General features: G+C 56.6%; 1 protein-coding gene across 1 annotated transcript in view; it reads left to right on the forward strand.

The window, feature by feature from the left end:
- CCND2 (cyclin D2) overlaps positions 1 to 249 on the forward strand; it is a 35,063-nt gene that overhangs the window by 952 nt on the left and 33,862 nt on the right. The gene's annotated exons all lie outside the window — the stretch shown is intronic.

Consider the following 249-nt stretch of genomic DNA (forward strand, 5'->3'; position numbering starts at 1 on the left):
GCCGCTTTTACAGGCGCGGCGGCTTCGGGCCCCGGATCCCGCAGGCTCGCCTGCCTTGCCCTGGCCCCACCACCCATCATTTGCCCCTTCGGATCTCCTTTGGGGGGGACCTTGCCCGGACCAAACCCCCTGGGTTGGAAAGACCAGACTCCCCGCTTGGTTTTCATGTGCGATTTGTGCTTTTTCTCCCCGGCTCCGATTTTTGGTAAATTTTTGAAATAATTTTTTCTCTCTCTCCTGCTAAAAGGA

The sequence above is a fragment of the Aptenodytes forsteri genome, unplaced genomic scaffold, assembly GCF_000699145.1.
Source record: "Aptenodytes forsteri isolate BGI_AS27 unplaced genomic scaffold, ASM69914v1 Scaffold73, whole genome shotgun sequence".
Classification (NCBI taxonomy): Eukaryota; Metazoa; Chordata; class Aves; order Sphenisciformes; family Spheniscidae; genus Aptenodytes; species Aptenodytes forsteri.